The following is a 14,406-nucleotide window of genomic DNA, read 5'->3' as shown; positions in this document are numbered from 1 at the left end:
GCGACAGTTTATAAAACTCTTGATTTTAGTAGATACTTCGTTGTGCACAATATTATTGCCTCTCAAGATATTATTACAGTTAAGGCAACCATTACATGCAAATGTGCCTGTAGGTAGTGGTGCATGATTAATACATGGTTGGTTATTAAATTTCTCTTCCCTGTAAGTATGAACCAAACTATTTCTTATTGTTCGATTTCTCCTGAATGACATCATTGGTTTGCGTAATCTTTCCTTTTTATTATTGGTCAATAAGTGCCAATTCCTATTTGTTATATTTTTTATTTTATTGCTCACAGGAGTGAAATTAGTAACAAAGATTAGTTGTTGCTCTCTTGTCTTGGGTTCTTTTGGTGTAAAAAGGCTCTCTCTGTTAAAATATTTAGCTCTCTTGTAGGCATGCCGGATCATCCGTTTGGGATAACCTCTATCTAGAAATTTTCTTTTCAGATCATCCGCATGTCTATCAAAATCTTTTATGGTGGTACAGTTCCTTTTTAATCGTCAAAATTGTCCAAATGGAATGTTATCCTTTTGGCATGGTGGGTGGTTGCTATCATAATGGAGCATGGTGTTTCTGTCTGATGGTTTGGTATAGAGTTCTACATTTAGACTCCCACCCACATGTTTGATGACAACATACAGAAATTCGCATCTGTCTCTATCAATATGGGATGTGAACTTTAGGTTACAATCCCCTAGGTTCAGCCAATCAATAAATTCTGATAGGTTTTCTGTGGTACCTGTCCAAATAAAAAATACATTGTCGATGTATCGTGCCTATTGGGAGACATTTTCATAAAATGGAGCTAACTGGTTAAAAATGTGTGTCTCCTCAAACTGAGCAACGTAGAGGCAGGCCAGACAGGGGGCACAAGTGGCCCCCATACTGGTCCCCTTCACCTGTTTATAGAACTCTCTATTAAAAATAAATAAATTGTTTTTGAGAACTAAAGAGATACAATCTACAATGTCTGGTGTGCACTCAAGTCGCCTTCGTCAGAAATAAATAAGCTTTCAATCATTTCAATTGTACTGTTTTGGGGGATATTGGGATAGAGGGCATCTACATCTAAAGTAACTAAAAATTGAGTTTCGGGATTGAAAACTAAGCCCTCTATTTTATGGATAATGGCAGTGGTGTCTTTTAGATAGGCTTTTTGGGCAGTTACTAAGGGCTGCAGAAACACGTCCGCATACTTACTCAAGGGTTCAGTTAAGGACCCAATGCTAGAAACGATAGGCCACATTGGGGGATCAGACACATTCTTATGCACCTTTGGTAAACCGTATAGTGCTGGAATAGTGGGGTGTATATTGAATAGAAAATTGAATTCTTCATTACAGATGACCTTATCATCCTTGGCTTGGGTAAGGAGCCTTTTAATGCTCTCTGTGAGTTCTGTCCATTCTTATCTATTTAATGATTTATAGTGCTCTTTATTATTTAGGAGTAGATACATTCTTCAATTGTAATCACTGGTATCCATAATAACAATACTACCGCCTTTGTCGGCTGGTTTTATTGTCAACTCGTGTGTTTGTTCAAGGTTCTTGAGAGCAATAGCCTCATCTTTCTCCAAATCATGTGATATCCAAATCTTCTGTTTAAAGAGGTCATTTATACTTTTGTCAACGATTATTTCAAAAGCCTCAATCTCCTTTTTGACTGAATTTATCTGTGGGGTCCAAGATGATTTAGATTTTAGACCTGACTTATTATGGACCTGGAGTCTCTCTTTATCTTCAAAGAATGCATTCAATCTTATTTTGCGAAAGAAACTTTGTAGGTCTCTCTCTAAAGAATATCTGTCTACGGGCATAGTAATAGCAAACCTGTAAAGAACAGAAGATCAGGTAGCCAAAGTTTATATGTTGAAAGATAGTATTTATTTCATGTTTAAGTAATCAAATAGAGAACCCCACCAGGAGCAGTATGATCTCTGCTCAGCCCGTACTGCAACTCGTACTCAAACTGACATTCATCCAACATTCCAACATTCTACATTCTATACCCACACGCACAGGTTGAGCAGTACTCTACAACTTCTCCCTTCTTAACAATGAAAAGATGACTCTTCACAAAAACATAACGATAAGTTACAATACAAAGTATTATGCAAAATATATAAAGAAATGGATTTCAAAAACATGTGAAGAGGTGGAGTGAAATTGATAAAACCATTTTCTGAAAACACAAAGAAGGGTGTAGAAGAAGGGTGTAGAAGCGTGAAAGCAAAGCATGAACTAAGAAAGAGAAACACTGGAGTAACACAACGAAACGAAAAGGCAACACAAACCCCTCTTCCCCCTTTTACGGAGACAATAGCTGAGCTAAGTGAGCAAAATGCAGAAGATAAGTAAAGGAATAGAGGAGACAAGGAGCAGAAACAGCAAAAACCACCAGGGCACACTGATTGGCCAGACCAGAGTGAAGGTAGGTTGAATATTGAAAAAGAATAACAAGTGCAGAATAGAGATGACAAATACCACATAAAAGAAGTAAAACATGCACGCAAAATGTGGACATACCACATAAAGGAAGCAAGAGATGCATGCACGCAAAATGTGGACATACCACATAAAAGAAATAAAACATGCACGCAAAATGTGGACATACCACATAAAGGAAGCAAGGGATGCATGCACGCAAAAAGTGGACATAACACATTAAAGAAGCAAGAGATGCATGCAAGATGTGGAGGTACCACATGAAACTTTGTCATTCTACCACAAAGCAAGACGGAGAGAAAGGCGTGGGAGGTACCCACACGGCACATATAAAATACATAGCTTAATAACTAGGTGTGACTATATAATCATTTGATGATTATTAAACATTTTAGAGACAACCAATTTTAAGTTAAACCTTCCTCCTTCAAATGTCTCTTTTAAAATTTAAAACAAACTCCCAAATTTTAAAACACACGGCATCTATGAAATTCTAAACATTCTCCCTCAAAGCACGTTGGAGAGAAAGGCGTGGGAGGTACCCACACGGCACATATGAAATTTTAAATAATCTCCCTCAAATAGGTAAATAGGTGTGGAAACTACCCACACAGCACAGTGTATAACATTTAAATTCAATATGCACAATAAATAAATCCAAACTGTAGTGAATTGAAGCACTAGTAAAAACAGCAAATTGGCGTAACGTCTGTTACAAACTCTATGAAAATATGCAGGATTAAAATATAATGAAACAGTACCTGCGCAATTTAAAATTCTGGACTAAAAATAAATGAAGAAAGAGGACACAGCAAATAACGTGGCTATCGTTGTACTACGATGAAGAAAAGCATTAAGCAATTGTAACTAAAAGCGTGCCTATAGGTGTGTCAATGGAATTAAAAAGAAAAGGCATTAGAATTAATTGGTAGAAAAATCAGCATTAACAGTCTCCAAATTGCATGAACATAACATTTTCTTATTGAAATGATGGAAGAAAACCATTAGATGGCAGTGTTAGACAGTAGAGTCGGAGTGATGTTCCAAGTTCCCACAGAAAACAGCCTAACAGGAAATTCGTGTAAATAGTCGTCCAGATAAAAATACGTAGAAAACAGTACCTGTGGATGACTAAATAAAACACTCCAAGGTCCCGGAATTTAATCGAAACAGTACCTGCATGTGAATGAATCAACGCGTAGGAAAAAGCCACAACGAAGACCGAGTGAAAGGTTTCTTGATATGACTCCACAAAACTTTCTAAAGACCAATACAAAGAGATTTGCAGGGAACAATTACTGACGTGAAGAAAATGCACATATTCAAAATGTCGGTACGTTTTTGACGTTGAGCCGGGTGGCTCATGGCTGAAGTAAACTCCAAAAATCACTGGACAGCTGTAGTGACGTTGAGAATTCGTCACAGTGAGAATCCAAGTAAAGAAGACTTGATGCATGTGATGGCTCACGCTGACTTTGAAAGATGCGCCCAATAACGGTGAGAATGCGATGTCTCACGCTGACTTTGAAAGATGCGCCCAATAACGGTGAGAATGTGATCAAGAACTGAGTGTTCTCAACTTTTGAAAAATTAATAAAGCATAACTAATAAAATGCTCACGGGTAATACGCTGCTGCACAAATAACTGTAACACTCTCTTCTCCATCACAGTTGAGGGTCACCCGTTTACCTTTCTTTCCCCGAACTGGTTAAGTATAATTTGCTTTTAAACCAGAACTCGACATGCCGATAAGGCAGTGAAAGGCTTGTTGCACCAAAGCAGTCACGAGGTGGCAGGACGGTAATCACAGGCAGCAGTCAAAACAAACAGATAGTAAGAGGAGAACTAAGCAGCGGCTGAATGTGAGGCAGGACGATGAGCATTACGAGAAAGGCGCTTTATAATTGCAAGTGATCGGACTTGTAGGAATTGGCATGCAGAGAAACCACTTGTGCGCCCTTTAAAGTTTGAATTTGCCGAAATCTTCCTCACCGCTTTTGATAAATTGTTTTGTTGACAATGGGAGTGCTGCTTGAAATTATCCCCCTTTTTAAAGTTGTATAATCTGTTAAACTTAAATAAATAACTGGCACTTACTTCTAGGGCGACCGGTGAGAGGTCACTAGTGGGGTTCTTCTCGGTGCCAGTACGCATGAGGTGCTATGTAGAAGGTTTTCTTTCCAGTTAGATCCTTTTTCTTAAAGTTTCTCTTTTCGTTCCGTTTCGTTTTTTTTTTAAAGGGTCTTTGAAATTTACACGGAGGTCCGTTTCTTAAATCGTCGCCAGATGTAAATAACAGAAGATCAGGTAGCCGAAGTTTATATGTTGAAAGATGGTATTTATTTCATGTTTAAGTAATCAAATAGAGAACCCCACCAGGAGCAGTATGATCTCTGCTCAGCCCGTACTGCAACTCGTACTCAATTCATCCAACATTCCAATATTCTACATTCTATACCCACACGCACAGGCTGAGCAGTACTCTACAAAAACCTAATCCCTTTCCTAGTAAGCTTTCTTCTGACTTGATAAGAACTTTATGTGAGAGGTTAATGATTGGGGCCTTTGTTGTTATTGTTCCCATACCTTCTGGCTCCGTGTATACGGACGTTGATGGAATTGGCGTTGGGGGCATAATTGCCTCTCCCTCGTCCTCTCCCTCTCGGTTGGCCAACATTTTGGTGGCGTTGCTCCAAAAAAGACAAATTCTCTCTATTGGGGCCGGGGAATGTCTCCCTTTCCTTGTTATTACGGGACTCATTTGAATTCTCACACTCTGAGTCAGACGTATCAAAAAACCTCACCATTTTTTGGGGGAAGTTTTTTGGTTGTGCTTGCCACTGTCTGCGCGGTTGGAAAGTTTCCCTTGGTCTATCATAGAAGTCCTTTTGCAAGTAAGGATACACATGCTTTGGGTTATAATTGTTAATATCTTTCCTAAGTTTATTAGATTTTTTGTTAACAAGATAGTCCTTGTAACCAGAGATGTCTGCTTGGATTTCATCCAATTTTTTCTTTGCATCATCTAAAGCAGTGTTGTCTCTTAACTTCTGCTCCAGTTATTCTATGTCTTTCCGTTCTATTATTAAAACTTCATATGCCGTTTCAATAATAAGCAGCATCCAGTCGCGGCTGCAGCGATTGGCCACCACGGTCCAATGTTCAATACATTTTTGTTTTTAATGAATATCCCAGGTTCATTGTTAACTTGGATACCTTTGGGAATAATTCCTATTTTACAATATTCTACCAAGAAGTCAGCATACAGATCCGCCCTGATGACCTTTTATTTTAAGTTCCATAGATTACGCCATTCTTCCTCATCTGTAGAGAGATATGTGAGATGTATCGAAGCACTAAGAAGTTATTTACTCATGTCTATCACCGCATCAGCGCTTGACATGTAACAGTGGTCGCAAAATGTTAAACGTGCCTGCACCTTTGTATTTGAATTCTAAGTAAGGTAACTGATCACAGGCAAGTGTTATTACAAAGAGGGCCTAGGGATTTTTGATGTATGGCGAAATGGGTGCATCTACCTACTGAACGCCTAGCGAGATAACTGGAAGCAGGCGTGTCCGTAAAGAAAAGGTGGCTGAGTGGCAGCATAAGATACCTGTTAACAAATGCTAAGTGGTTTTTCCTCTGGAGTTCATCTGGATAAATCTCCGGTTTGTTTTTAGACTATAGTGTTACAAATAAATAGATGGCCAGGGTCGCCTAATTTAAACTGTATGTATTTATTGATACTCAGACCGCCAATCGTAGCTATTGAGTCTTGGTGAGTCGTGAAGAGAATGCAAACGCCATCAAGATGACTAGGCACTTAGTTGTTGCTGGGTCAAATAATATGGACAATGTTTTTTTTAGATATTTAATATCTTAAAATCTAGCGAAAACGATTAGTTTTAATTATGAATCAGCTAATAAAATGTTTTTTTGCCCATAATGGTGAATATACAATATTCTATGATTATTTTTGTATTTCCTTGCCTACAGATTGAATTAAACCAATCGTATTTTTTAAGCCTAAACCAAAGGGATATCTGCCATCAAAATAAGCACATTAACAGCTAAAGCTGCGGCGATAGAAACAGCAATATACATATACATGGCTATTCTCTTGTTCATTTGGTAAGTAACTATCCAAAGACCTTTGGTTATAAATTCCATAAGGGCGTTTGACTATTATAACAGGGAAATATTAATTTCTTTAGTTTTTAATTGGAACTCACTCATGAATGTCGGTGGCCCCTCTGGATGATGTTAAGGGAAACATAACTACATTCCGAGGTAATTTAATTCTACAAGCCGTACTATATATAAGGGAACCTATTGTGTCTGTATTGACACTCTAATAGCTGTAATCTTCTTGTTCCATTAAGGATAGAAGCAATCGGATGCGAGTAGCAGTATCAACTGCACACCTAAACCAAGGGTTCATGTTTAAAAAAAACCTTTGCAGTCTATCCAAAAGATCATCTTTTAAAAAACCTACGGTTGAGGTATGTGACGGTTATGCACATTGGACAAACTGATCTATTTACTAGAATTCACATAGATATGGGGTCTCTGAAATAGACGTATCCAATATTGTGACAGTGTGCCCTTCATCATAGGTGATAAGAGATGGAGAGTACAGAGATAAACTACAAAATAATATGTTTTTCCTCTATGAATCATAAAATTTATATCACCAAGTGAGTGGTAATGACACCATATAGGATTTTTGTTAACACTCATCGGGAATAGATCATTGCACTCTTATAGTTGTGACCTGAAGAAATGATATTGTATTAAAGGGTGTATATATAAAAAAGATGTATTTTGCTATAATATCTGCCTGCTGACCACGAGTGACAATATGTTTGTTTTAAAAAAATACAAATGACTAGTGAAGTAATTATTTGTTCTCTGTTATTTAGAAATTGTCCTGAAGAAGGTGTAAGAATTTTTAAAAAATACCGAAACGCTGCGTCGACAACTACTTTCTCGAACATTGTAACCTGTATTATAAAATCTGTTTTTTACTGTGGGATATTTATGTGATGTATTTCATTATGAGATTTCAATCATGTATTTTTACGGCAAAAATGATTTGTGAGCTAAATATTGATTGTCTATGTATTGCTTTTGAATAAAATGAACAAATATGCTTTGACACAAGAAACAAACATTTTTGTTTTTATTTTTATTCTGCATTCCATATAAAATAGCTTTGTTCACAGTGGTGTATTGAATATTATGGCAGTGGTATTATTGCTTTGTGTATTTCACTTATGCTAGAGTGAGACCTATTGCTCTTTGTACCTTTGTACCTTTGGGACTGTTTACTTTTTTTGACCACCGCAAGTACTACTGAAGCAGCAGGCCATCCGGCATCAAGGTCCATTTCTGTGGCCGAAGGCAGTCACTTTCCCTCAGAGCCGTTACCGACACCAGCAACCGTATCATCACCTGCACTTCGCCCAGCCATAACATTGTCGGAAGCGGATTGGATAACTCATCAATGGTTTGCTCGTTCCAGTGTTTATGCAAAGGCAACAGATGGTACACAAAGTGGAGCACCCGTGGAGGACCTTGAGTGGATGGTGCAGGCCTATTTGGATGACCCAACAGAGGGCTTCTTTGATCAGAACCCATTGGTGTATTGGTATGGGAAAAGGCCTCAATGGCCACTGATCACCAAGCTGGCTATAAATTATTTGGCTTGCCCACTCGCAAGTGTGTCTTCTGAACGTGTTTTCAGTGCTGCTGGTCCTATTGTAACTTCAAAAAGGACCCGCCTCTCGCCCAAAAATGTGGAGAGGTTAACAATGATCAAGATGAATCAGCACTTCATACCACCAGATTACAAAATACGTGAATCAACACAGGAAGAAGAGGACACCGACTTGGGTGTTAGCTGACCTACTCCCAGTTCAATTCACAGAGTTTGAGGACGTGCTTTACTTACCTGACACCTAGGCTTGAAATACTTACTTTTTTTTCCGTCCATATTCACTTTTATTTCTGTGTGTCTTTCTTTGTTTTGCAACTTTTAGCACAACAAAGTTTTAATCACAACAAATCCATCAGCAGCACTGTATTTGTCTTATTTCCATATTGAAGGTGCCGCTGTCTGCATTCTTGAAGTTCACAAATTCATAACTCAGTCATGCTCCTTTATCCTCCTCCTCCAGACTCCCCCTATCCATTTCCCTCAAGGCAGATGGCTGGATTACGTGGAATCAAGAAACTGTCGCTTCGTAGACGAGTCCTCTCAAAAGAAGTGGGACTGGAATGACTGACTATGCTGACTGTTACTTCTGAAATTGACACGAGAGGCTGCCCTGTGGCCCTTTACTTAAGAATAAGATGCTGACAAAAAGTGGAACAGGTAATGAATGATGAGATGGCATGCAGTGGACAACACTGGCTGTCTTGCTCTGATGAAAGCAATTGCTGTTTGTTTGTTGTGCTTGAAATGAATCCTATGTGTTCTGTTATTATTTAATCTTTTACACACTAAATGTAACTCAAGTCTACTCTGTTTACCCTGTTTAATACAAATTGTACTTCTACTGCAGGGGCCACTACGTTGCATTTTTTAATATGGAAAATGTCCTTGGACTCACTGTGTGTAGACTGTGACTGCATGAGCAACATTGAGTTTGCCAACACCATGATGATGATGAGTCATGATGACCAAAGTTACATAATATCTTCACAGTCACTCACTGGGATGGATGGATCATCATCGTTGATTTACGGAAGAACTATGGCCATTTCATGAGTGGCAAACAGGTAAACAAGTTAACAATAACCACAGCAGAACTACATGTCTGTCTACTCGTGGTATGGAGTGGTTGAGCCAGTGTTGTGTTACGCCAGAGTCCAGACAGCGGTTCATGTAAAATTGCGGCTATGTGGCTTGCTGTATAAAACTTGATCTGCTTTGTCTGTCTGTGTGAAAGTGGTATGCTACATGGAGTTTGGTTAACTCAGTGGTGCCTGCCTTGACCGTCTGCATTGCCCAGGCCTGCTGTGTGGTAATTATTCTCCTGGAAACAGAGACTCAGAGTAGGCACTTTAGAAATGATGCATGTATGTAATACTGTCGCCTCTGAAAGTGAAAGTGTTATTTTTGCACTACACACCGTACCTTATATTTTTCCTCTGGGGTGTTTTAATATCCCTTTCTGTTTTTCCATCGACAATTACAGGCCGGCACTTACGCTGTGCGATGGGAAAAACATTAAGTCAGTCTTACCACAGCAATCCGCAATTCCGCATCCGCCAGGCAGGCAGTGGACACTAGTGTGGTCACCAAGATTGATTGAAGTAGCGCACGATGGAATGGAGGAGTACCGCAAATAAGAGGAATGGCTAGATGCATGCAACTTCCCAATTTGACCAGGACAACTACAACATACAGTTACAGTATCCACTTCACTTGTCCTTATATTTTAAATAATGTTATTCTTGTGTACTTCTATGAGTGTGACTCTGTGTGTTTGCTCTCTGCTTCAAATTCATCCCTACAGCTATTTGATAAGTTTCTTTGCTATTTTTAAAACTAATGTAATATTATGTTGTACTACTAAGTGTTTATTCTCTCTTAGGGCAGATAGGCAAGTGAAATTGTGTAATTACTGCAGCCCTGTACTGTCTAATTGTTTAGTACTAGTTAGTAAGTTGTAGTAAATACTACTTTTCAGTAACCTAACCATTCATTTAGCAAATAACTTCATGCATGCACTTCCTTTATGTCCCTTAAAAGATTTATGGATATCTTCGTATCCAAAGATTTGTTTTTCTTTATTTGTTGTTTGTCCATGCTGTGTTTTTTTTTCTCTCTCCAAAAAACATTCCCAAAATTCCCCATTTTTATATAATTTTCAAACCCTAACCCTCTTCCCCTGGGCTGTGTGGTTTTCATTGAGGTGTGACTAAATGACACCAATAATTCCACATGCTTGCTGGGGAGGATAAGGTCAAAAGCAACAGAAAATCAATTTCAAGGCAGGTCAAGGAATCCAAGGATATATTTTATTCTGCTTGACACACACCCATGAGTATTTGCAAATCAATTCAGAATTTCATGTCCGCCATCGAGTGGATTCATGATCAATAACATCCTCCTACATGTGAATAAAGATTACGCTGCTGTGTCCTTCAGTACTAGTTCTTCTAATAGCCATAATCCACGCAACTAGTGGTTAACTGTTTTGATGAAATACTTTAGCATTGCTTGGGCTACAATTCATGGCACTGTTCTTGTGTACTGTACTATCGTACTCTTCTAATGCTCCTCTCAGGCCACTCAATGTCTCATTTCCTTGTTTTTCATATGCTGCTACTGCCAGTGTGGACCATTACTACTACCACCACAACGATGCCATTTCATCCATCCAGGATTCCATAGCCAACCTTAATCGCCATTTGCCATGCAGCCAGCCCTGTGCCTAGACCGATTCTCAAACACGAATCACAGGTAAGATACGCATTTTGGGGGAGAAAGAATAAGTAGGAGGTGAGGGAGACTGATGGTAGTACTAGTAAAGTAGTAGGACAATTGAATTCACTAACTCTGTCAGTGGCACTTTTGTACAAATTTGGGTGATTACTTAGACAATTTGAATCAACCAGCCAGTTAAGTGCCAGGAAAATAAACCTACAGTTACCCCCCTGCCTCTCCCACAAAACAGTAAAAACGCGTATGCTGTTTAACTGGAAAATAAATAATTATTTCAACCCTAACAAAAATAAACTATCCCACAAGATCCGACTCACCCCCTCCCTAACCCCAACCAATGTCCATGAAATAAATGTCCCCAAAAGTTCAAAAACCCCAACGCCCAATACCCACGCCCCAAAAGTCTTTAAAAAAGGGGCCAGGGACAGGCTCTACTTTGGCCGGCGGTGTCCTGTGGCCAGGTGGTCCCGCAGCTCTCTCCGGAGGGCCTTGAGCAGGACTTCCTGCCTCTCCACTTCCTGCTCAAGGTAGGCCACTCGCAGGGTTAGGCGGTGCACACGCGCCTTGCAGGTACTGTGGGGGGCAGCTGTTGGTTGAGCTGCTCGGCGGCGGCGGGTGGCTGCCAGACCACGGCGCCATACCGCTGGAGGATTGCGCTAGCTGTATGACCCAGGCGCAGTGGAGGAGGATGCAGCTGTTGTTGTTGACTGAGACGACTCCTCCTCCTCCTCAGACACCAGCCGCCGATATTCGGCGACAATTGCCTCCAGCTTCCAGCGCCTGGCCTCGATAGCTAACTCCTTCCTCGATGGTTTAGAAGGAGTATCTATATGAAGAAAGAAAAAAATACTGTAACCAATACTCTTCAAGATTACAAAATAATTCAATAGAAAGTTGTGTCATAGTAGCACTAGCAACTTGCAAGCACAGTACATAACATTTGTGGCATGTATCTATCTAACGTCCCACTTCGTCGGCCTTTGCTCTAACATTAGTGGGAGTATCAGGAATTCTACTAGAATTATGGACTCACTACATTAGACTCAGACAGTACACCAGTCTTCTTCTTCTTTCTTGTTTAGCGAAATTAGTATGTAAACTTGTGGAAGCCAGCATAATGCCAGCTCAGTCAGCTGGCATCCAAGAAAAACAGACGCAAGCCATGATGACGCAGACTCGCGTTACTGTTACCAGTACATGCAGGTGGGGAAGCTCTTACTTTTCTATTATGGTGGCACTGGCCATACTCTGTTACAACAAGGGCTACTGCTCAATTAATTTAACTTTCACCCTGCCCTGCCCCTGACTACTACAAAAGAAAAATGAAGAAGATAATATGATCATCGATCCATTCACTTGATATTTACTTATATAGGGGATGACTTTAGGTGCTTTGTTTGTATTGATTGAGTGAACACCGATAGGCCACACATGAATGACAGAGTTGAAAAAAATTTATTAACATAGGTAGTGAGTGGTCCCCGTAATCGCCGGAGGAAGTCACTTGTGACTTGACTTGATAATGTGAACTATACATTAGATACACAATATATGCTGTGCTTGCAAACTACTGTTAGTCAAGGGAGTATTCTGAAAAATTACAACTTCTACTTTCCTCGGCTTTGCTACTCTGGCACTGACGTGCGGTGTTACATGATCTTCAAAATAACACTCTTCATCCAGTGACCGTCTACTGTCTACTCTACATACACCTATGCTATCTATGAGGAAGATACCATCCAGGCATCCATCCATTCAAAGTAAATGTCAATCATTCTTCTTAATGTCTAAACTGGACAAACCTTACTTTTTCTCACCGACAAATACCCTTTTTATTTTCTTTTGTAAACCACCACCAATGCATCCGTGCTTGACTTGCATTTGAATTTGACCCAAAGGATATATTGCGCACACATACAGTTTCTGTTTCACCCACCCAGGCAGGTCTCTTTTTTTTCCCCTTCCACCCATCCTTGCTTCAACCGGCCATGCATCAGATTCCTACCAGCCACCTCCGCCTGCATTCAAAAACACGTATCATTCTTTGCCAATCATTAATTTAACTTGCTTGTCCTTCTTACTTCCTTACACCCTTCTTTCCCTTTTCGTTCATCCCATCCATCAAGTTAATCTCTGATCTGACTTGGCTTCTCGATAAAAGTTTCACAGCTGAGTTGAAGTCAAATTTAGAGGAGGCCATCGGTTACTCGTCAACTCCCGCCGCTAATGCTATTGCTAATGCGAAGTGAAGGGTGACTGTTTTCTACTTGGTTGACAAAAACTTAGTTCTAAATTTGTAAGTCTTCTTAACAGTAAAGTGTACTTGTACTGTACAACATGGACCCTGCAGCGAGCCTACTCTGCAATCTCAATAAATGAGGAATATAATAGCTTACCACTGCCCGCCACTACCGAGGTATCCCCAACAGCAGTTCCTGCGGCCACTGGTGGCACCACATCCGCCCCTGGAGTGACCACCTCTGCGCTGGCCCAGGCACTGGTGTTTGTCTGTGCCGATGGTGTTCCGCCTAGAAAAAACATTTCATTTTTTTAGATGCCATATACACCACTCCCTATTTTGTCTAGGATTAAAAAAAATGTTACTACATAAAGAAATGTAATTATTTGTGAATCTCTAATCTAAACTAAAAATTCCCCTTTTGGAAGGGGAGGGTGTTTTTATTGATGCTTAGCCCTAACATGCTTCACTTTTTGGCACAACCAATGAATGCTTGCATTTTAACGCACACCTTTTTTCTCATTGCAGACAGAAGATTCCCTTCTACGAACAAGAGCAATATTTTACTCATCATCATCACCACCAGTACATTTAGTTCCAACCAGGTGAGGGGTCTCCCACAATTAATGTGTAAATCAGCCACAGTTCAATTTTCATGAGTTCCCCATTTCTCTCCTATAAAGTTGATTTTATTAAATGTTTTTATACAATGCACAATTGAAAATTAATATACAGAGTACACACAGAGCTAGTTGTTTTACTTTACTCGTGTATACTTCATCTGCACTGTTTGTACCGCATTAAGTCACCTATCCACTGCACCAACTCTATGAATCTAAGATAGCCACCCCTCCCATAAGATAAAACTGTAGAAATAGAGCAGGAACAGTACAATAGACCTGATATGCTGATATAAAAATAATCTCTTTTACTCAGATACATGTCTTGCAATGCTGAGTGACCGAAAAGGGTCCCCTGAATGTTTGAATACTCCGACTACTCTATCCTTCCAGGCCAGCATCTAAAGGGTCCACTGACTTCCTGCCAACTCCCATTGCTCTAACACCCCAGGCCTGCATCTAAAGGGTCTCCTGACTTTCTGTCAACTCCCACCTCCCACCACTCTAACAACCTGGGCCCATGCTGTGGGGCTTAACGAGTAGTACTCATAGACTTGTCCCACTAGTCCTAATACCATTCCTGCCTCCACAGTACCCAACTCTCCTATGTCATTCCACATGAAACCACTTGGCCCAA

At 39.9% G+C, this 14,406-nt stretch overlaps 1 long non-coding RNA gene across 1 annotated transcript in view; it reads left to right on the top strand.

Moving 5' to 3' along the window:
- Nucleotides 1-13,755, top strand: part of LOC144825262 (uncharacterized) — a 394,990-nt gene extending 381,235 nt beyond the window's left edge. The window contains exon 4 of the long non-coding RNA XR_013609361.1: nucleotides 13,678-13,755. This is a non-coding gene — a long non-coding RNA (uncharacterized LOC144825262). The remainder of the gene's footprint in view (nucleotides 1-13,677) is intronic.
- Nucleotides 13,756-14,406: the final 651 nt, after the last annotated feature.

This window comes from Lissotriton helveticus, chromosome 3_1 (assembly GCF_964261635.1).
Source record: "Lissotriton helveticus chromosome 3_1, aLisHel1.1, whole genome shotgun sequence".
NCBI classification, from domain to species: domain Eukaryota; kingdom Metazoa; phylum Chordata; class Amphibia; order Caudata; family Salamandridae; genus Lissotriton; species Lissotriton helveticus.
Note: the sequence above shows the minus strand (reverse complement) of the source record. Positions and strands in the feature narration are given on the sequence as shown.